The sequence below is a fragment of the Megalobrama amblycephala genome, linkage group LG1, assembly GCF_018812025.1.
Source record: "Megalobrama amblycephala isolate DHTTF-2021 linkage group LG1, ASM1881202v1, whole genome shotgun sequence".
NCBI lineage: Eukaryota > Metazoa > Chordata > Actinopteri > Cypriniformes > Xenocyprididae > Megalobrama > Megalobrama amblycephala.
In genome coordinates this window covers 36,285,889-36,308,878 of record NC_063044.1, presented here as the reverse complement: position 1 = coordinate 36,308,878, position 22,990 = coordinate 36,285,889, and the positions used below count along the sequence as shown (strand labels likewise).

The window sequence follows — 22,990 nt, the reverse complement described above, 5'->3', positions numbered from 1 at the left end:
ATTTGAGAACTTTTATGCTCCTAATTTAGATTCCGAACTTTAGATTTTTAGAATTTAGATTTTCCAATCTGTTTTAATATTATTCCTGATATTGACTCCACTCATCTTATTGTTGGAGGGGACTTTAATTGTATTTTTGAACCCTTTTATGAATAGGCACTCCCAAACCTTCTAACTCAACTACTTTTCTTAATAACCTCATTCAGTTATTGAATATACAGGTCCTTCTCAAAAAATTAGCATATTGTGATAAAAGTTCATTATTTTCCATAATGTAATGATAAAAATTAAACTTTCATATATTTTAGATTCATTGCACACCAACTGAAATATTTCAGGTCTTTTATTGTTTTAATACTGATGATTTTGGCATACAGCTCATGAAAACCCAAAATTCCTATCTCAAAAAATTAGCATATTTCATCCGACCAATAAAAGAAAAGTGTTTTTAATACAAAAAAAGTCAACCTTCAAATAATTACGTTCAGTTATGCACTCAATACTTGGTCGGGAATCCTTTTGCAGAAATGACTGCTTCAATGCGGCGTGGCATGGAGGCAATCAGCCTGTGGCACTGCTGAGGTGTTATGGAGGCCCAGGATGCTTCGATAGCGGCCTTAAGCTCATCCAGAGTGTTGGGTCTTGCGTCTCTCAACTTTCAACTTTGGGGTTCAGGTCAGGAGAGTTGGCAGGCCAATTGAGCACAGTAATACCATGGTCAGTAAACCATTTACCAGTGGTTTTGGCACTGTGAGCAGGTGCCAGGTCGTGCTGAAAAACGAAATCTTCATCTCCATAAAGCTTTTCAGCAGATGGAAGCATGAAGTGCTCCAAAATCTCCTGATAGCTAGCTGCATTGACCCTGCCCTTGATAAAACACAGTGGACCAACACTAGCAGCTGACATGGCACCCCAGACCATCACTGACTGTGGGTACTTGACACTGGACTTCAGGCATTTTGGCATTTCCTTCTCCCCAGTCTTCCTCCAGACTCTGGCACCTTGATTTCCGAATGACATGCAAAACTGAGCAACAGTCCAGTGCTGCTTCTCTGTAGCCCAGGTCAGGCGCTTCTGCCGCTGTTTCTGGTTCAAAAGTGGCTTGACCTGGGGAATGTGGCACCTGTAGCCCATTTCCTGCACACGCCTGTGCACGGTGGCTCTGGATGTTTCTACTCCAGACTCAGTCCACTGCTTCCGCAGGTCCCCCAAGGTCTGGGATCGGTCCTTCTCCACAATCTTCCTCAGGGTCCGGTCACCTCTTCTCGTTGTGCAGCGTTTTTTGCCACACTTTTTCCTTCCCACAGACTTCCCACTGAGGTGCCTTGATACAGCACTCTGGGAACAGCCTATTCGTTCAGAAATTTCTTTCTGTGTCTTACCCTCTCGCTTGAGGGTGTCAATGATGGCCTTCTGGTCGACAGTCTTACCCATGATTGCGGTTTTGAGTAATGAACCAGGCTGGGAGTTTTTAAAAGCCTCAGGAATCTTTTGCAGGTGTTTAGAGTTAATTAGTTGATTCAGATGATTAGGTTGATAGCTCGTTTAGAGAACCTTTTCATGATATGCTAATTTTTTGAGATAGGAATTTTGGGTTTTCATGAGCTGTATGCCAAAATCATCAGTATTAAAACAATAAAAGACCTGAAATATTTCAGTTGGTGTGCAATGAATCTAAATATATGAAAGTTTAATTTTTATCATTACATTATGGAAAATAATGAACTTTATCACAATATGCTAATTTTTTGAGAAGGACCTGTATTTGATATTTGGAGACTCCATCATCCTACTGACAAGGACCATTTCTTTTTTCCTAATGTTCATTATTCAAATATACAAGGATTGACTATTTTCTAACCGATTTCAAATTAACCTTCAAGATCCTCTAAATATCATAATATTCTAATATCTGATCACTCCCCAGTTTCTATATCAGCAGATTTCAGGATGGTAGAGTGAAAGAAGCAAATATATTGTCAATGTATAAATCACATGTGGATACAATTAATTTCTTTCAATGATAAGAAAGTTTTATCTGTCTGTGAGGGAGTGTTACATTATAAACATTTGTTCTGTAATATTTGTTTGGTACTTCTTAAATGGCAGTTTAAAAAAGAACTGACTTTAAAAAAATTATGACTGGTAATTTTGCCCTTTGAAGGTTACTGGAAATTTGTGCTTTAAGTTTGTGACAAGCACATAAAAATGATTACTTTTTTCACTGGAGTGACAATAAAGAAGCTGTCCTACATTCATTAATCTCACTCTGTTGTGCTTGGAAAACTACAGAAATTGATTGGCAAGTAAAAAAAAAAAAAATCGGTCCTTAAAAAAAAAAAATGGCATGGTGCATGCCTCGTTTTTCATGGTTTTTTGGACATGCCCCCCCACGCTTATCTAATTTTACTAATCTAAACCTGATCTAAAGTCAGTGTTTGGTCAAGATTCTTCAAAATATCTTCTTTTGTGTTCAGCAGAAGTAAGAAACTCATACGGGTTTGACTCGACAACAGAATTTTCATTTTTGGGTCAACCTTCCATTTAATGTTTATTCACACAAATCCAATGCTGCTAATTTAATTTGTTAGTTTAATAAAGGCGTTTTGAACTTATTTCAGTTCGAATCAGAACTTTCACAGAACATTAACAAAAACATTTAAACGACAACCATGATAACTTTGTCACATGTAATTTTCACACCATTTCATCTGTCAGCGCTTATTAATTTCCAACCTACACCTGAACCACAAATGACAAGGTAAATATTTTCACTGGTTTCATCAGATATTAGCAGTTCACTCTGTTCAAAATGTTTTACACACTTTCCCTGCTGACTTTCCTCCATATGACACACACACATTAAATTATTATTTATTAAATTATTATTTTTTTGCCTGATGTAATGTTCAATTACTGCTGTTTATGTTCAGGTATGTTAAAATGTAAGTAAAGCATTTTTAAGCACAAAGCATTTTTTTCATTGTTCTCTATTCAGAAGTAGATGTTGGGTTTAATGTTGCACAAAACAGTCTCTATTTCTGTAGAGCTGGACATTTTAGGATCAATAAAACGATGAGAATAAAACCAACCTGTTTGTTCCTCAATATCTTCAATCTTCATGTCTTCAGTCTCATCTTTAATAATTATCTTCATATCTTCAGTCTCATCTTTAATAATTATCTTCATATCTTCAATCTCATCTTTAATAATTATCTTCATATCTTCAGTCTCCTCCTCTTTAATAAACTCCATCTTTAAGAAGAGAATAATTAACAGAGTTAATGGTCTTCAATGACTTGTTTAGACAAAAGTCACACAAAAAAATTAATGCTGCACATTAATAAACACTTCATATTTAGACATTTATGATCTACATTTTAGTATTTAATAAAATATAGATATGCAAATGATTACACTTTGATGAAAACATGTTTAATTTGTTAGTGTTTGTTGTTCTCGTTCATGTTCACTGTTTGAGCAGCACGAGTCGTGATTCACTGAATCATTTCTCAAAGTGTTTGAATCAATTGACTCGGAGTTGAAAAGTTCAGTTTCTCCATCATGACTCTCCAGAGACTGAACTCGAGTTCATGATAAACTGATTTATGATATATAGAGAGAGAAATGAGACGCAGGTTTACTGTTTCTCATCAGTGGATATGAGTTTTACTCACACAAATATCCTTCATTACAGTTAGATAAAGAATCACAATGTTACATTAGACAGTAAATAAACTCATTTGACATCGCTTTAAAAAAATCTGTAACAACTATAAATCATTGAACTGTTTCTATCGATTAAAACAGCTTAAATTCTTAAAACAAACCTTTCTTCAGCAGAATCACAGCAGATGCAGGATCGCGGCGCAGTCTTATGACGTCATGTCGTCACTCCAAAATAAAAGTCCTGTTCAGACGCTGCATCGTCTACAATCACAGAAGTGCATAAAAATCCAACAATTTTACCAGGTAATCTTTGTATTAAAATGTGTAATCTTTGTATTAAAACAGTGTCAAATATGATACAAACAAACGTGTTAAAAAGGTTGTTTGAGTTCATAAAGCAGAGTTCATTCATTTGTCTGAATTGAAACACATTTAAACTCAGTGTGTTTTACCAATATATAAAATGTGGACAAATTTTAGTTTAAACTTGGGTATAAAATGTGTAAAAAGTTATCTTTCAATGATAAGTTTAAGTAAAAGAAGTAATCAATATTAAATGTAATTCATTCAATACCAAAAATTATTGCTAAAAGGTTCAGTCAAATTAAAAATGAAATCTTTCACATATTTGTAATTAAATCAATAGCAAATAAAGTCCCTGGCGACACATTGAATGTCCTAAGACACGAAGCGATCGGTTTGTGCCAGAAACCTTAATGAGCTTAATGAGTGTGAGACATCACTAAGTGAATGCTGAACACAGTGGGACATAGTGATGTATTAGAGGAAAAAATTATATAAATACTGTTTGGTTTCTCGCACAAACCGATCGTTTCGTGTCTTAGGACGTGCGCATGAAAACTTGTCCGGAGTTTTACATCATCAAAACATACACATTCGATGACAGTGAGCTGCGTTACACACGGGACTGAAATGGTGGCTAACAAACACATCTCTATCAGTAATTTTGATCACGGCTTGTCTTGAAAAATGAAGAGAATTTGACGATCGTCGTAGGAGAAGTCTCACTGGAGGATTGTGTGCCAAATCTTCTGACACTGCCAGAATTTCGTCGGAGGTAAAATTTGATCACAACAGTCATTAATCGGCTGTCTGTGAACATGTCAAACTAGTGATCAAAGACAACAGATTTTAGGCTAGGATTATAGGAATCTTTTAGGATTTACAAAATTTGTCTCAGCCAACCAAATCATGGCCAAAATCGCACAGTGTGAACCAGCCTTTAGGTTAGAAACCCCTGATAATACTTTAAAGGTATTATCAATGAGGGTTTTCTTACAGTTTTTTACAATCACTTTGCTACCATTTTCAGAACCTTGATGTCATTTTTCAAAACTCTAGACACAAAACTCAAAACGGTTATCACTTGTAACACAGGCTGTCTCATGTTCAAAACATTGCATTGTGCATTCACATCTTTAAAGAAATTTTGCACTTGCACAATCATTGGTTCAAAACACAAATTTACTGTGAAATACCATTGAAACATAACTATAGATCACCCACACACAAGCAACCGATAGTTTCACTGTCATTGTTCGTACAATCATTAAATATTGTAGAACAAAATAGGTGATACAGGTTTCATTATGGTACTACATGTACAGTAAATACATCTCTGTAAAAGTACTGCAGTAGTAGAGAGAATACTACAGACACAGAATCACTGAACAAAGTTTGTAATATATTGATGAAAAACACTACAGTACAATCACAACATAGCTTTATTTGAATCAAAGCAAAAATAATTAGCTATGAAATAGAAAAGACTGTACTGTAAAACATCTAATGCAGTGTTCCTCAACTTGCTTGTACTGTAAGAAACAAAACAGGAGTGATTACTGTACTTCTACTTTGTCATCAACTCTGTGTTGTGGATTTGGCCACAGGTTCTCATCTACATCACAATGGATGTTTTCATTAGCCAAACATCTTAAAAACCTTCGGGCATGGCGAATCCAGGCCTGACACTGGTCTGCTGTGATGTCATTGCAGGCGTCATCCATAACAAGGGCCTGCATCTATAGTGCAGTACTGTCAATACTGTAAATAGTCTGAAAAGGTGGTACAGTATTTGGGGCCATAGACACAGTGTCTGATGAAGCATTGTGATAAAATATTGGGCTACATCTATGGATATTGTAGTCTAATTGGTTCATGCTCCACGCTAATTGATGACAATGAATCTCGTTATCCTGAAACTTTCATGATTTACAGTAAACATGGAAGATTGTTTGTCTGTTTCCATACAACTATGCTTTAAGAGTAATGCAACAGTTAATTATCATTTTGAGCAGTTGTATCAATTGATAGTTAGATCATTGTAAGGAAATGAATAGACACTCATTTGAAATGTAATGTGTGAATTGCCTTTTGAAATAGTAGCACTTTGATGTTAAGTTGTGTCATATTGAACATGTGATTTTTGTTGAATGAACGAATGATCTAAGTTTTATGTGTATTGTATCCAAGCAATTGAGAAAAGGGTTAGAGTTTTGAAAAATGTGCATTTTGATCATTGGTTGTGAGTTTTGTGTCTAGAGTTGTGAAAAATGACATCAATGTTCTGAAAATAGTAACAAAGTGATTGTAAAAAAAACTATATAAAGGGTACTTAAAAAATAAAAGTAATGAACAAAAAGTACATACTTAGTTTTAATCTGTCTAATATTTCATATTTTTCATTTTAAACTTAAAATTTTCAAATGTTTCATTTCATATTCATCTTTTTTATTATGAGCTGAAGAATTTGACATGAATAGATGTTAGTGTCTTTTATACGATTTAAAAAAACATGCTCTTACAATTCTGTTAAAAATCAATTCTAAGCTAATATTACAGTATAATATATCTAATCTAATCTAATAGTATAATATAGTTGCTGTAATAATAAAATATTTCAACAAATCAATTTGTGTCCAATTATTTACTTATTGTTTACACTTATTAATGTGTAAATGCATAAAAAAAATATATATGTAAAATACTACATTAAATAATTTTTGTGTTGTACCGTAACCCCTCAGCAAGCTTCCTCTCTTTCGGTCTTGCAGACAGAACCAGCATCCTATTGACAGGACCAGGCTTGACTCCCTAGAAAACACACAGGGGCCATAAAATTAATAAAATCATTATTACAACAACATTTGGAATACTAGATTACAGTATTCCTAAATAATCACTGTCCACAGAAATACTGTTACTGACTAGTCATGTAGAAAAAGTATGTTTCCAAAAGAACAGTGATTATGTTCATTCATAGTACTTACAAAGCTAATAAAAAAATCAACTTAAATAATGCTCATTGTATTTATTTATTTATTCATTCAGGTTAATCGCGGGAAGCTCTTGTAAACAGCGAGTGTAATTTGCCATCATCTCCACCGAACTCTTCACACAGGAGCAGCGCCGGATGTAGATGGGTGGGCTGAGACAAAATGCGGAAGTGATCGTGCATAGAGTCTATCCATTGGTTTATGATGTCACCAACCCGGGAAGAAGCTCGTTGTAGTCCAAACCGGTCATTTTTGTAGGCATTAAACTGCCTTAACTTTAAAAGACAATATCTCTGTTTGCATTGAACTTTCAGCGCTGTAACTTTGCAGATACTGTTTATGCTCAAACAGCAACATTACACACTAACTAAAGTTAAAAAAGTGAAATCGCATTGAATCACCCCTTTAAAACAGCATATGTCATTTAGGATGCCCGTCTCTCCCCAAGTGAAAAAAAGTACATTTCAATAATGTACTTAAAGTGCTCTACTTTCGCACACTAATTTTGTACTTAAATGTGTTTCAATTCGGACACATGAAAGAACTCTGCTTTATGAACTCAAACAACCTTTTTAACACGTTTGTTTGTATCATATTCGTCACTGTTTTAATTTTACTACAAAGATTACCTGGTAAAATTGTTGTTTTTATGCACTTCTGTGACTCTAGACAATGCAGCGTTTGAACAGGACTTTTATTTTGGAGTGACGACATGACGTCATAAGATGGCGCCGAGCTCCTGCATCTGCTGTGATTCTGCTGAATAAAGGTTTGCTTTAAGAATTTAAGCTTATTTAATCGACAGAAACAGTTCAAGGTTTAAATAGTTTTGTGAAAAATTAAAAACAAATAAGTAAAAAAAAAACAAATAAATAGATTTTACATTTAAAAGCTTAAAAATGTAAAAATGACAAAAGCTTACATTTAAATATAGTAAATTTACAACACAATTAAACGTCAATAACTAAAAAGTAATCTCAAAAAAGTAAACTTATATTATTAATTGTACAATTTAACAACAGACAGAACAACTAGCATTACAAATAACAAACATGTGACATCAGTGGGTTAGTTAGAATGTTTTGAAGTATCGAAAATATATTTTGGTCCAAAAATAACAAAAACTACGACTTTATTCAGCATTGTCTTCTCTTCCAGGTCTGTTGACAATCTGCGTTCATGACTCCGCAGTGACGCTGCTTCTTCTTCTTTACTGTTTTATGGTGTTTGGTGTAACAATATTTATTTATTAGCTCAAAAGGGGAAATATTAATAGTCATTGTCACAGACTGACTGTGACCTAGGACTTTTATTTTGAAGGGACTGAGCATGGGTATATGTACAATGAACTCTTTCCACCATTACACATGCATACAAACTAAATGCCGGCAAACTATATACCATCCTTATGTAGTTGTATGTTTGTGCCCTAGTTTTGGTGTTGTGACATCCCATTTATCGTCCCAAGTTGTTAGTTTTGTTTTTGTCTGTTAAATATTGTTATTTGTTTAAATGTTTAATGTTCAGGGATGCATCCTGTTCCAATAATGTTACTCAGAAAAGAATACCAAAAATACTTTACATAATAGGTGTTTATTTCATTTCCTTTAGTTATCATGTTAACTTCAATGCATTTCAAACCGCTAGACATAGCTTCTTCTGGTGCACCTCTCACTTGCCAAACCTGACCACATGGGAAGTAGCCATTTTTAAGCCAACATTTCTCATGGCAGATTCCTCCATCTGGTTCTGACCTCATAGGGGAGGGAGAGAACCGTGGATGTAAGTGTTTTCTTATATGTCTGGTCTTTTTTGATTTGAGCAGTTTAAACTGTAGTAAATGCAAATTATGTATGTTGTAGAGCCGAACTATAATGAAGGTATGATGATTTTATTTTGTCATCTGCTTGCAACTTTTAGGTTTCCCCCTAAAATATATAGGAGGAGCCAAAGCTTTAAAAGGCAGCCATTTTAGGGGGATAGGAGGTAGAGAGAGGTTGAATTGCACATGTATTTTGGGCCTGGACATTGGCATAGCCAAACTTACATTTGTTGGTATATTATAAAAAAGTTTTATTTATCTCTTTTTGTTTTTTACTTTTTCTACTGTGCACATCTGAGAGAACTACATGTTTGCACTTTTTGGATTAAAACCACTCTGAACTGTGCAGTTTTGTCCCCTGCTATTTTTTTTTACACCTCTGGCCGCTGGTACATCCTAACAGTCATAACTCGTTATGATTAATTATAAATATTTGAATCAGTTAATCAAATTAACTTAAATGTAGCTGAATTAATATTACAATTAATTAATCTGTTCGGCCAGCGAACACTCCGTATTAATTGTCTATCAATTCTTATAGAAAGGATATTTTCCGTGGCCACAGAATATCGCTTTCTTAGCATGTAGCTGTGATCGAATCGTTATCAGGGACATTGATTTTATAAGCAGACCAGAATCAACTTGCAAGAGTGTGCACACAAGTTTTATTTAACTAAATCACAAACATATAACTAAACTAACAAACACAAACATACCATTCACGCAGTGAGAGAGTGGGAAATGAATTTGAACCGTATCATAACAGGGGAATGAAGCAATGGAAAGAGTAAATTAACAATTGCTGGATGAACCATCAGTTTCAATACTATAAAGCACCTTTGTTAAAAGGGGTTCACAATCTTACTACTAAATTGCCATTTAGTGTTCAAACGATAATTGCAAATGCCTTAGCTGTCTGGATCTGCAGGCTCATGATGGTTTGGTCCGCTGGCATGGAAGTTATAATCAACATCTTCGACATTGATGAAGAAAATGAAGACAAACTTTGCGCTGTTAATTTGACTCTTTTGTGGTCGCTGCAGTTGCGCATGGCTTGAAGTGAAATGGAGGCCGACCAGCCCGGCTCGGGCCGGGTGGCCCTCGTTGGATCAACAGGAACAAAGCAAAGAACTAGAAGTCTAGAAACACCTAAAAACAAAACTCAGCTGAGTGTGATTTTTTGTGGGGGCTTTTGAACTCTCCAGACAGTCAACACCTTCAAATCTTGGCTTGACCAATGAGAAAGGTGCGATTCTCTGGCGGGGGATTTCATTTGTTTGAAAGTGAGTTCATTTGCCTTGGTTTGTAGGTTTGTGTCCATTTATACGAGGTTGTCAATGAAGTAATGGCAAAGAGTCCAGTTTATAGAATGTCTGGTTCTAGTGGCCTGTCTCCTAAGGGTCTTTGGAATGTGTGTAAAGAGCACATGGTGCAGATGGGTTGATAGCACTCAGTAGGGGAGCCAGACCTTACGGCGCCTGCATGGGTGATTGCCTTTTACATTTGATCGCTTATGTTTGATCGCTCCAGACGCTACAGTTGGCATCCAGCTTATTGGTGCATTACTGCCCCCTTCTGCTCCGGACAGTGACGCTGCTGACCAGGGGTTGTGTTAGAATGTAACTCATTTTGAATGACAGGGTCGTAAAAAATCCATCATAATCTATTATTACCTGTCATTTTAATTTTCATCTTTTAATTATAATAACACATTTAATTGCTTTTTATTTTTGTTCACATTTGAATTGGTAATTCACACATGAAATTGGTAATTCACACATTCTCTGTACTGTACTATAGGCTACGTGTACGCCATTCAAGAAAACGTGATTTCATATTTATGTTTAAATAGTCCTATGTTATGTTTTAAATTCATCTATTTGATTATGAAAAGTGAAGAGCATGAGTAAGATGCTTCATAAGATGCACAATATATCGGGAGTCATGGAGTGGGTCAGACATGATTTTGACCACTTCATTAAGTTTTGTTTTGTAGAAAGCATTTCTTTAAAGTGAATTTTGTTTTGTAAAATTGTATCTTAATTTTAATCAATATTTCATTAACCAATTGCCAGGATTTAATAAATAAGAAGCAAATATAGCAGAAAATATAATCATGACAATATAATCATGGCGCCGGCGCGATCTGAACTGGAGCACGTCTTATAGGCTAAATGAACCGAAACTCAGTGTATAGGCTGCTTGCCTCACAGACATGAGAAATATATCTATAGAAAGCTTGAAATGTCTACTTTAAAACTAATTAATTGAAATAGAAGAAATAGGCTACTCTCTGATTATGTAATCTGAATGAAATGTGCATTCTCTCTCTAAGCGCGTCCACGGAGATGATGATAGTCAGCAATGTCAACTTCATCTTTGCAGCCGACACGGATTCAGAAAACATTAGTTTATTAATTAACAATTAAAATGTCTCCTTACTGTTTTTGTCGCATTCATAATCATTACTTTTGCCAGTTCTTTATGGTAAGCTTTATGCGTGTGCTTGAGTNGCAGCCGACACTGATTCAGAAAACATTACTTTATTAATAAACAATTAAAATGTCTCCTTGCTGTTTTGGTCACATTCATAAGACCAATATCGATTTGTAAATCCCAGACGATCTTTTGGCAGGCTATATGCTGATTTCAGTTGATGAAGTCCAAATTCTGTCCATTTCATTGAGAAATTCAAGCAATAAATACCATTTTGATGCTCTTTAATGTGGCGTGATAGATTGTAGCTTCGGGTTACTCACCTGTGGGTTTAGTGTGTTTGATTCTGTGTGTTTAATTTTTTTCTGGATCCAGTGCTCTGCTGCTATTGGAGCGCACTCGCCACCAACTGGACAGAATTACAGTTACAATTTACAATAGATCACCCTCAGTGTAATCTGTCGACGTGACGGACGGCCCTTCAGATTTTTCTGTCAATGTTAAAAAAAATTCCATCAATGACGGATAATTTTCGGTGAAGGGGTGGATTCTGGAATCCACTGCCGCTTCAATATATATCTTTTAAGTTATTAATCAACATTTATATTTCTGTTAAAAATATTTGAATGACTTCTTCAATGTATGCTAAAGCGTCTATTTTCCTCTGTACCTCTCACTGAGAGAAAAGAACATGTTATCAGTATGTTTTGGGGAAAGTTTCCTGCTCAGAGCAGAGCTCAGATCAACTTCAGCCTTGAAGAAGCTGTGAATCATGTGTATCTGTGTATGTGTGCTAAGAGTTTTGTGCAGGTCCCTTTGTACTGGACAACTGGCATTCTGCTTGAGACCAGCAGACGCCACATCATGACCCCAAAAGGACATCCGGTACCTAAATCCAGGGTCCCCCTCGTCATCACCGCGACGAAGGGAGATATGCTTCTTACTATCTGTCCATGTGTGGAAAATTTCTAATCTTGTCTATTTTTCTTAGCCAATCAGAATCATTCAACCTGAAGTAATGACGTAGTTAGTTGATTCTGTTAGAGTATAATTGTTGTGGAAATGTGAATGTACGCAGAGCGGCCTACGAACTCCTTGTGAGACTTGAAGCTGGCTTCTGCTGATGAAACTGCAAACTATTCTTCATTAAATTTTTCTTCAATTTATTTTTTTAAAATCTTTGACTCCGGGTCTTTATTCAACATATCTGGTCTCAAGGGTCCTAAACTGTTAATCCCCAACATCGGTTAACAAGACCTCTGCTGCTGACGTAACACGCTGCTGATGGGGGTCAGGCACACTTAAGCACCATTTTAAAAAATATAGCAATACCAAAATACAAACAATGTAGACTAGCTTGAATACAGACGAAGCTTGGGCACACCAGATAACACGTCAGCAGCATCACTGTCCGGAGCAGAAGGGGGAGGTAATCCACCAATAAGCTGGATGCCAACTGCTGTAAAACAGGAAAGAAGAAGAAGAAGCAGCGTCACTGTGGAGTCATGAACGCAGATTGTCAACAGACCCGGAAGAGAAGAGAATGCTGAATAAAGTTGTAGTTATATATGAGACAATATATGAGATACTATAGACATAATACAAACAAAGAAGTAACTGATATAGCTTACCTTTTGATTGTCCCCATTTAGGGGGAGGTTGCATTGCAGGGGACAATGTACGCAACCGCTTTATTAAGGCTGCTTCTTTCCCTTAGATATTTAATAATATATCCTTCTGGCAGCATACTTATGTCAATGAGCTGTCTGCTCCTGCTGCAGCGCATAAGTTTGAAACCTCCTGCATGTTTTATTAGAGGAAAAGCCTCCTCAATTACCATAATAAATTGTTGTGGTGTGCACTGTACATCACCAAATTTTACTTTTTTTTTCTAAGGCTGTTTGCCTGGAGGCACATAGTTTCTTCAACATTGGGAATAACCTGTGTGTTAACAAGAGCACAGCAAAAAAAAAAAAAAGTGCTCCCACGGCTGGGCGGCTTTAATTTTTGTTTTGAACATTTATTGTATGGCTAAAACAGTCTGCTAAAAGAGGCTGTGACCTTGTTAGGACGGTTAGCCGATAACTGACAAAGGGAGGGAAATGGGAGTTGAACAATTGGAGGCGCAACTGTTGGTGCAGACATACCAGTAGTCAGTCCAGTCAGACCAGTAGTCAGCCCAGCAGTCGGTCCAGACAGACCAGTAGTCAGCCCAGCAGTCAGTCCAGACAGACCAGTAGTTAACCCAGCAGTCGGTCCAGTCAGACCAGTAGTCAGCCCAGCAGTTGGTCCAGACGGACCAGTAGTCGGTCCAGCAGTTGGTCCAGACAGACCAGTAGTCAGCCCAGCAGTTGGTCCAGACAGACCAGTAGTCAGCCCAGCAGTCAGTCCAGACAGACCAGTAGTTAACCCAGCAGTCGGTCCAGTCAGACCAGTAGTCAGCCCAGCAGTCGGTCCAGACAGACCAGTAGTCAGCCCAGCAGTCGGTCCAGACAGACCAGTAGTCAGCCCAGCAGTCGGTCCAGACAGACCAGTAGTCAGCACAGCAGTTGGTCCAGATGGACCAGTAGTCAGCCCAGCAGTCAGTCCAGACAGACCAGTAGCTAGCCCAGCAGTCGGTCCAGACAGACCAGTAGTCAGCCCAGTAGTCAGTCCAGACAGACCAGTAGCTAGCCCAGCAGTCGGTCCAGACAGACCAGTAGTCAGCCCAGCAGTTGGTCCAGACAGACCAGTAGTCGGCCCAGCAGTTGGTCCAGACAGACCAGTAGTCGGCCCAGCAGTTGGTCCAGACAGACCAGTAGTCGGTCCAGACAGACCAGTAGTCGGCCCAGCAGTTGGTCCAGACAGACCAGTAGCCAGCCCAGCAGTCGGTCCAGACAGACCAGTAGTCAGCCCAGCAGTTGGTCCAGACAGACCAGTAGTCGGTCCAGCAGTTGGTCCAGACAGACCAGTAGTCGGCCCAGCAGTTGGTCCAGACAGACCAGTAGTCGGCCCAGCAGTTGGTCCAGACAGACCAGTAGTCGGTCCAGACAGACCAGTAGTCGGCCAGCAGTCGGTCCAGACAGACCAGTAGTCGGTCCAGACAGACCAGTAGTCGGTCCAGACAGACCAGTAGTCGTCCAGCAGTCGGTCCAGACAGACCAGTAGTCGGTCCAGCAGTCGGTCCAGTCAGACCAGTAGCCAGCCCAGCAGTCGGTCCAGACAGACCAGTAGTCGGCCCAGCAGTCGGTCCAGACAGACCAGTAGTCGGTCCAGACAGACCAGTAGTCGGTCCAGACAGACCAGTAGTCGGCCCAGCAGTTGGTCCAGACAGACCAGTAGTCGGCCCAGCAGTTGGTCCAGACAGACCAGTAGTCGGCCCAGCAGTTGGTCCAGACAGACCAGTAGTCGGCCCAGCAGTTGGTCCAGACAGACCAGTAGTCGGCCCAGCAGTTGGTCCAGACAGACCAGTAGTCGGCCCAGCAGTTGGTCCAGACAGACCAGTAGTCGGCCCAGCAGTTGGTCCAGACAGACCAGTAGTTGGCAAGCAGTTGGTCCAGACAGACCAGTAGTCGGCCCAGCAGTTGGTCCAGACAGACCAGTAGTCGGTCCAGACAGACCAGTAGTCGGCCCAGCAGTCGGTCCAGACAGACCAGTAGTCGGTCCAGACAGACCAGTAGTCGGTCCAGACAGACCAGTAGTCGGTCCAGCAGTCGGTCCAGACAGACCAGTAGTCGGTCCAGCAGTCGGTCCAGTCAGACCAGTAGCCAGCCCAGCAGTCGGTCCAGACAGACCAGTAGTCGGCCCAGCAGTCGGTCCAGACAGACCAGTAGTCGGTCCAGACAGACCAGTAGTCGGTCCAGACAGACCAGTAGTCGGCCCAGCAGTTGGTCCAGACAGACCAGTAGTCGGCCCAGCAGTTGGTCCAGACAGACCAGTAGTCGGCCCAGCAGTTGGTCCAGACAGACCAGTAGTCGGCCCAGCAGTTGGTCCAGACAGACCAGTAGTTGGCCCAGCAGTTGGTCCAGACAGACCAGTAGTCGGCCCAGCAGTTGGTCCAGACAGACCAGTAGTCGGCCAGCAGTTGGTCCAGACAGACCAGTAGTCGGCCCAGCAGTTGGTCCAGACAGACCAGTAGTCGGCCCAGCAGTTGGTCCAGACAGACCAGTAGTCGGCCAAGCAGTTGGTCCAGACAGACCAGTAGTCGGCCCAGCAGTTGGTCCAGACAGACCAGTAGTCGGTCCAGCAGTTGGTCCAGACAGACCAGTAGTCGGTCCAGACAGACCAGTAGTCGGTCCAGCAGTCGGTCCAGACAGACCAGTAGTCAGCCCAGCAGTTGGTCCAGACGGACCAGTAGTCAGCCCAGCAGTCAGTCCAGACAGACCAGTAGCTAGCCCAGCAGTCGGTCCAGACAGACCAGTAGTCAGCCCAGCAGTTGGTCCAGACAGACCAGTAGCCAGCCCAGCAGTCGGTCCAGACAGACCAGTAGTCAGCCCAGCAGTTGGTCCAGACAGACCAGTAGTCGGCCCAGCAGTTGGTCCAGACAGACCAGTAGTCGGCCCAGCAGTTGGTCCAGACAGACCAGTAGTCGGCCCAGCAGTTGGTCCAGACAGACCAGTAGTCGGTCCAGACAGACCAGTAGTCGGCCCAGCAGTTGGTCCAGACAGACCAGTAGCCAGCCCAGCAGTCGGTCCAGACAGACCAGTAGTCAGCCAGCAGTTGGTCCAGACAGACCAGTAGTCGGTCCAGCAGTTGGTCCAGACAGACCAGTAGTCGGCCCAGCAGTTGGTCCAGACAGACCAGTAGTCGGCCAGCAGTTGGTCCAGACAGACCAGTAGTCGGTCCAGACAGACCAGTAGTCGGCCAGCAGTTGGTCCAGACAGACCAGTAGTCGGTCCAGACAGACCAGTAGTCGGCCCAGCAGTCGGTCCAGACAGACCAGTAGTCGGCCCAGCAGCCGGTCCAGACAGACCAGTAGTCGGCCCAGGAGTCGGTCCAGACAGACCAGTAGTCGGCCCAGCAGTTGGTCCAGACAGACCAGTAGTCGGTCCAGACAGACCAGTAGTTGGTCCAGCAGTCGGTCCAGACAGACCAGTAGTCGGCCCAGCAGTCGGTCCAGACAGACCAGTAGTTAACCCAGCAGTTGGTCCAGACAGACAAGTAGTCGGCCCAGCAGTCGGTCCAGACAGACCAGTAGTCGGCCAGCAGTCGGTCCAGACAGACCAGTAGTCGGCCCAGCAGTCGGTCCAGACAGACCAGTAGTCGGCCCAGCAGTCGGTCCAGACAGACCAGTAGTCGGTCCAGACAGACCAGTAGTCGGTCCAGCAGTCGGTCCAGCAGTCGGTCCAGACAGACCAGTAGTCGGCCCAGCAGTCGGTCCAGACAGACCAGTAGTCGGTCCAGCAGTCGGTCCAGACAGACCAGTAGTCGGCCCAGCAGTCGGTCCAGACAGACCAGTAGTCGGTCCAGCAGTCGGTCCAGTCAGACCAGTAGCCAGCCCAGCAGTCGGTCCAGACAGACCAGTAGTCAGCCCAGCAGTCGGTCCAGACAGACCAGTAGTCGGTCCAGCAGTCGGTCCAGACAGACCAGTAGTCGGCCAGCAGTCGGTCCAGACAGACCAGTAGTCGGCCCAGCAGTCGGTCCAGACAGACCAGTAGTCGGTCCAGCAGTCGGTCCAGACAGACCAGTAGTCGGCCCAGCAGTCGGTCCAGACAGACAGTAGTCGGTCCAGCAGTCGGTCCAGTCAGACCAGTAGCCAGCCCAGCAGTCGGTCCAGACAGACCAGTAGTCGGCCCAGCAGTCGGTCCAGACAGACCAGTAGTCGGTCCAGCAGTCGGTCCAGACAGACCAGTAGTCGGCCCAGCAGTCGTCCAGACAGACCAGTAGTCGGTCCAGCAGTCGGTCCAGTCAGACCAGTAGCCAGCCCAGCAGTCGGTCCAGACAGACCAGTAGTCAGCCCAGCAGTTGGTCCAGACAGACCAGTAGTCGGTCCAGCAGTTGGTCCAGACAGACCAGTAGTCGGCCCAGCAGTTGGTCCAGACAGACCAGTAGTCGGCCCAGCAGTTGGTCCAGACAGACCAGTAGTCGGCCCAGCAGTTGGTCCAGACAGACCAGTAGTCGGTCCAGACAGACCAGTAGTCGGCCCAGCAGTTGGTCCAGACAGACCAGTAGTCGGTCCAGACAGACCAGTAGTCGGTCCAGCAGTCGGTCCAGACAGACCAGTAGTCGGCCCAGCAGTTGGTCCAGACAGACCAGTAGTCAGCCCAGCAGTTGGTCCAGACGGACCAGTAGTCAGCCCAGCAGTCGGTCCAGACAGACCAGTAGTTAACCCAGCAGTCGGTCCAGTCAGACCAGTAGTCGGCCCAGCAGTCGGTCCAGACAGACCAGTAGTCGGCCCAGCAGTTGGTCCAGACAGACCAGTAGTCGGCCCAGCAGTTGGTCCAGACAGACCAGTAGTCGGTCCAGACAGACCAGTAGTCGGTCCAGCAGTCGGTCCAGACAGACCAGTAGTCGGCCCAGCAGTCGGTCCAGACAGACCAGTAGTCGGTCCAGCAGTCGGTCCAGTCAGACCAGTAGCCAGCCCAGCAGTCGGTCCAGACAGACCAGTAGTCAACCCAGCAGTTGGTCCAGTCAGTCTAGTAGTCGGTCCAGTCATTCCCATCTGTTCAGTAGTTTGTGTATTTGTTAGATTAGGTATGCTTGAGGGTCAATCTTGCACTACTGTGTGGTCTCTTAGGAGTCGACCCAGCTCCATCATAAGTGCTAATGCCCTGTAACAATGGACAAACATAATTATTGACCTACACAGTCTAGATAAATGTACTGTCTGGACTATTGAGGCGATACTCTGTCAACCTCTGCCCAAAGTGAGACTTAATACTGTACATTCAATTTTGGTTAAATCTGTAGATCACCAAAAAGCTTGGCAGCTCTACTTTGCAGACAGTATAGCTTACATATTAAGGCAGATAATATTAAATCACCATATGTTAATGGTTTTATTATATGTTTTGTCATAATCTATCATTAACCAAAAGTATTATCAATAACTTTTTCTCCTAAAATCAAGCTGTTTTAAGTTACATTAACCAGTCTAGTCATAAGTAGCTCAAATTTAATGTAATAAAGTTAGGGTCGATTGCTATGGACAATACCATCAGATATTTAAGTCAATATCACAATTGTACAATTTGTCATGTTTCAAATATTTTTAAATCACACACACATACACAATAATGAAACAATATATAAAGGAGTCATTGAAAAATCTTTATTTTCTTCTGAAGCATTATCCATAACATTATGGCATTCTCTGGAAAGATTCAAGATTCAACGAAAAATGCGTTTTCAGACATTTGGCGCAACCTAGTGGCTAAATAATATAAAATTATATATTTATAAACAAATACAAATAAATAATAGCGAAAATAGAAGTAGTAATAATATTTAATAAAGTCTTTATTTTAAGCGTCACTTTCAAAAGGTGATTTCTATCTGGTTTGCTACTGTAAACACCAGTTTTTATATTGAATAATCTTTTATCCAGTAATTATCTTATTAATAATTATATGATCATAACTATATGATTTTTTATTTTATTTTACATAGCCTACCATATATAACATATTTTTTTACATTTCAATTATTTATAGACCATACAGTTTATTCATTATTGAAAATAAATTTACAATGACTTAAGAATGGAATAGCACCTTTTAAGTTGCCTAGTAGAGTGTCAGAGACCTCCAATATTTTAGCTTTGGGATGAATAAAAAAAACATGAATATCCATTTTGTTTTGTTTTTTGGCGTATCTCTGCAGACTAAAGAGGGGACAGAACTGTTGAATGCTTGAATGTGATTGGCTGTTATTAATTTTTTTATAAGTAAAAAAGACAAAATCAATGTATAATTTACAGTCAAAGTCTGTAAACTGATGTTCCCACAATTCCCTGCGTGACACTCCACATTTGAAAGTATTTTGTTTAAATGATCATGTTTCTTAATAGTTTTTGTTATCAGTTATGTACATTAGAGTTTTATGTTACATCTTCTGTTAAATAATGCAATGAACATTCATTAAATAAGTACTGTGGGTTACCATGATGGTGTTTTGCGTTTGCATGAATGACACTTTGCACCTTCTTTATATTAGTATATACTTCAGCTCGTGGAAAAGCTACTTGTGATGAACTCTGATTCTTCATGTGGCTTTCTCTTTTACCACCTGCATTATTATGGTGGCTGTCAGTTTATGTTAAAGGTACAAAATAGATTTTAGTAGTAGTGTATTGTTGAATTTACTGGTTTACATTCAAATTTTGTTAAATACAGTTTTATACTGTAAAATTTACACTTTGATCTGTAAATGAGTTCACAGTTTTTCTGTATTTTTTACAAAATTATTCTGGCAACCACAGCTGCCAAAATTATTTTGTAAAAACTACAGATTTTTTTTTTTTACAGTGTGTATGTGTATGTATCTTGTGTGTGTGTGTGTGTGTGTGTGAATGTGAAGAATAAGGATTAGGGAAAGTGTGTATGTATGTCTCTTTTTCTGTGTGTGTGCACAAGCTTTGTGTTTGAATGTGAAGAATAGGGATTAGGTATAGTGTAAATGGTGTGTGTGTGTGTGTGTGGTAGAAATGCATGGGATATGCACTTTTATAACTTTGTTATAACTGCTGCTCTTATTCTTTGCCTGCATCTTTGCTGACGGACCCTCCATTCCTTATGCCCTCTTCTCTTCCCCCTTTCACTTAAATCATTTATTTTCATTCTATTTTTTGCTTCAATGTCTCTGACATAGCTCTGCTTCCTTTTCTGCAAATAGTCTGTTCTGCGTTCAGGATCAGCATCCCTACACTGCCTGTAAAGTCGCTGCTTCTCAGCTGCACTCAGTTTAGCCATACCCTCAATTTAGCCATATCTGACCAAAGGAGGATTAACAATGATAAAGAAAAGTTAAAATCACAAAATCTTAGTGCTATTTTATGCAAAAGAACTAAATAAATAGCTTTGAATGAAGTGAATCTATAAATAGGAGTCACTGGTGTTACCCATAAGGAAGGTAACACCAGTGACATTTTTTAATGAAAAATGCATTTTACAAAATGGCTGCTGCAGGTATCAATCCACATGTTGTCAATCATGATATATTCACTAAATCAAGTAGTTTAATCCATTTGTATTCTAGTTTTTTTAAAATTCCCTAGCAATAAAGTAGGTCACACCAGTGACTTCAACTAAAAGCTTCATATGAAATTATGATTTTCTAATTAAAATTTATGATAACTGAAAAGAGATAGTGGACTTTCCATTGGCCTTTCCTCATGGATCTTCAGGAAATAGGAAGAAGGAAGTCAAGTGATGCCATCAGTGTGATTGTTTATTTCAAAATAAGAGATTTTTGTTAAAGGTAACACCAGTGACACAACACCAGGGGACCACTACATTCTTTATATATTTTATAATATTTATTCAGCATGTTTTTTTTGTGTGTCATTTACATCATATATTTGATAGTTATGTAAGGAGGCATTTATTTGATTGTAAATGCAGAAAAATTGTTATATATTCACTATATTTATATATTATACACTACACTTAATATATATTCACATTGATCTGTTTATTATGTAATTCAATTAAAAGCCAAGTTAAAAAGAAAGGTTTTTAATCTGATTTTAAATTCTGATACAGTAGGGGCCAATTTAATTTCGAGGGGTAACTTATTCCAGAGAGTAGGGCCGGCTACAGCCAAAGCACGATTTCCTCTTGTCTTTAATCGGGCTTTTGGAATATGAAGAAGAAATTGATCATTTGATCGAAGGCTCCTATTTGAGCTATACAAATGAAATTGAGTAGATAAATATGGGGGGAGCAAGATTATTTAAAGATTTGTACACTCAAATTGGTAACTTGGTAAGAACATAAAACTCAGGGTCTTCACATATTACTTTAACAAACATTCATCAAGTACATAAACACACAAACTATGAAGGAACAGTAAACTTTTTGGATGTTGTATAGGCACAAGAGGTTAGAAATAATATGTGCTGCAACCAGGGATGCAGATTTTTATTTTTAACTGCCATAATTTACTGGCAGTGATGGAAAGAGCCATCCATTTAGCAAAAGAAAACAAGTCCTCCCTATCCCGTCTTTCACCCCGAAATAATATTAAATTAAAATAATAAGCTTTAAGTTGTATAATTAATGTTGTGACAGACATTTCATTTGTTTGTAATAATGATATTCTCAGAATTCTGATTTCATCTCAACTCCCTATTTCAGTAGTCAGGACAAAAGTCAGGGAGTCTCTCGCAAAATTCTTCTAGTTCACCCCATAAAAAAATCCTACAATGCAATGCAAAAACCAGGGAGCATCGATGCTCACTATGTTTACATACTGGAAATTTGCTCACATTTTCTGAAGCACGAAACATCTAAATCATTCAAGCCAAATCAACATTATGCATACAATAGAAGTTTTGAAAAAAAATAAAGACATTTAAATATTGTTCTTTAAGCCTGGACTCATTCGGCCTGATTACATCCACATGTGCCTCATCAACTTGTGAACTCTGCCTGTATAAGCCCCGTTTATTCAGTCATCCGTTGCAAATTATTGTAAATGCCGCTCTGCAATTCTGTGCATTCTCCTGGTTTCCCGTACCATGGTTTTCGATTCTCTGCTTGTTGTTTGGTTTCTCTATTTGTCTCTGCCTTGGACTCTGTCATTGTTTGCACTGTTTACCATGTGCTCTTGACCTTTCATCTGTGTGGATTACGTTTTTGGATTGACCTTTAATACACTTCTGCATTAGGATCCTCAACCTGTGCATTTCAGAGCAGTTCATGACACAAGTGAATGAATGTTGTGATAAACTAATGTTTAACATTGGAAGTGTTGTAGATAAATTCATTAAATGTAGTAAGATGAAGATGCTAATCCGTCTGAGAATATAGAGGATAGATGTTAATTTATTTGAAACACAGGAAGTTGATCAATCAGTAATCATGAGAATTAATAATAAATTAAACTACGTATTCTAAAGATATATATAACCTTGATTCTGCCTGTTTTATTTATATATATATATATAATGTATTTTAGTGTGAATATTTTAGTTAAGCCCCTTATTCATCTTATTAATGATTCCATAAAAATGGGCAGTTCCCTGATAGTTGTATAAATGCATTGGTAAAGCCTTGTTTTAAATCTGGGCATTCAGATAATATGATTAATTATAGACCAATTAGTATTTTTCCAGATTCCAGATTCTAGTACAAGTGTCCGCTTGGTGTCCGGATGCCTCTTGTTTAAACTTAAATACTAAAATATTTCGATAAATTACTAAATTTTTCAATAAATTACCTGTAACAGAATCTTTGAACAGTAGGATTAAAGATGAGGTTATCGAACAAGTTTCATAGGAAAAATACCTAGGCTTGATTTTAGATTCTCATTAAGTCACTGTAAACTTTTGTGGGTTTTGTACAGTAATTCCATCTGATGTATTTGGTAACACTTGAGTAATTACTAGTGGGTTATCATGATCTTCACTTTAGAAAACTGATCCAAATAATCAGTAGTTTCTTTGGAATGATGTAGTAACACTTGAGTAATTACTATCCAATACTTTGCAAAAACCTTACAAAAAAGTTTATATGTTTATAACTATTTAAATGACTCCAGCAGTTACTAGAGAGTTATCATGTTTCTCACTTTAGAATACTAATCCTGATTAGCTAACAGTGAACGACCACATTCAACTGAGTGTTAT

The 22,990-nt window shown here is 39.7% G+C and overlaps 1 protein-coding gene across 1 annotated transcript in view; it reads right to left on the bottom strand.

The window, feature by feature from the left end:
* Positions 1-22,990, bottom strand: part of LOC125245430 — a 1,350,402-nt gene that overhangs the window by 146,855 nt on the left and 1,180,557 nt on the right.